The sequence below is a fragment of the Chrysochloris asiatica genome, unplaced genomic scaffold (assembly GCF_000296735.1).
Source record: "Chrysochloris asiatica unplaced genomic scaffold, ChrAsi1.0 scaffold00210, whole genome shotgun sequence".
NCBI classification, from domain to species: domain Eukaryota; kingdom Metazoa; phylum Chordata; class Mammalia; order Afrosoricida; family Chrysochloridae; genus Chrysochloris; species Chrysochloris asiatica.
Window position 1 is genome coordinate 1,920,073 of NW_006408728.1, and position 1,313 is coordinate 1,921,385.

A 1,313-nucleotide genomic window follows, 5' to 3' on the forward strand; every position below is an offset into this window, starting at 1 on the left:
TTAATCTCAATGATTAAAATACCTTCTATGTATCAAGAGTTATCCACTTCCTCCCTGTGGTTCTTATTTCCATTCCACCCTCCTTCCCATCCCTTCTCAAATTTGTCATGGTCTTTTCTTAAATTTTTGAATTTTGATCCATATTTTCTCCCAATCTACTTGGGATCTTCTAATGTGATACCTTTCAGAGCAGTTGGTAGTGGCAGTCAGGTACCATCCATTTTTGGTCTCAGAGTTGTGATGATTGATATTCACATGTTCCATTGGTTCACTGGACTAGTTGATTCCAAGCATATTCAATATCCATCATTTTCTCCCTTTCGTACATGGAGAGATCAATAGTTGAACCTTACATGACTATGCATGAGCTTTTACGATCATCAAAGTAAGATGTAGAACATTACCTTTGTAGACTGTGTTATACCAGTTGGCTATGGTCCTGAGTGTTCAAGCCTAGCAACCCATTGCCTTAAGATGTTTGGTATTATCAAAGATGTTTTATTGTTTTGCCTCCTGTATGCTCCAACACATCCATTGGTAGGTTTACAGCAAAAGTAAATATCCATGTGCAAATATTTTGTTTCAAACTTACCCTATATCTCTAGTTAAGACTTGCAGCACAATATTGAATAGGAGTGGTGACAAAGGGCATCCTTGTCTGGTTCCTGTTTGCAGAGGGAAGGCTTTCAGTTTCTCTCCATTGCGAGTGATGTAGGCTATTGGTTTTGTATACATGGTCTTGGTTATGTTGAGGAATTTCCCTTCAATTCCTACTTTGTTGAGTGTTTTTATCAGGAATGGATGTTGGATTTTGTCAAATGCCTTTTCTGCATCAATTGATATGATCATGTGGTTCCTTTCCTTTTTCTTATTTATGTGATGGATTACAATGATTGTTTTTCTAATGTTGAACCATCCTTGCATCCCTTTGATGAACCCCAATTGGTCATGATGTAGTATATTTTTGATGTGCTGTTGGATTCTGTTGGCTAGGATTTTGTTGAGAATTTTTGCATCTATGTTCATGAGGGATATTAGTCTATAATTTTCTTTCTTATTAAGGTCCTCCCCTAGTGTTGTTATGAGGATTATGCTGGCTTCATAAAATACATTAGGAAGTTTTCCATTCTTTTCCATATTCTGGAATAATTTGAGCAGAATTGGTGACAGCTCTTCCCTGAATGGTTGGAAGAACTCACCCATGAAGGCATCTGGGCCTGGACTTCTTTTGGTTCGGCGATTTTGATGACCTGATCAATTTCTTCTTTTGTTATGGGTCTATTTAGGTAGGTCATGTTTTTCTAAAAATGTAT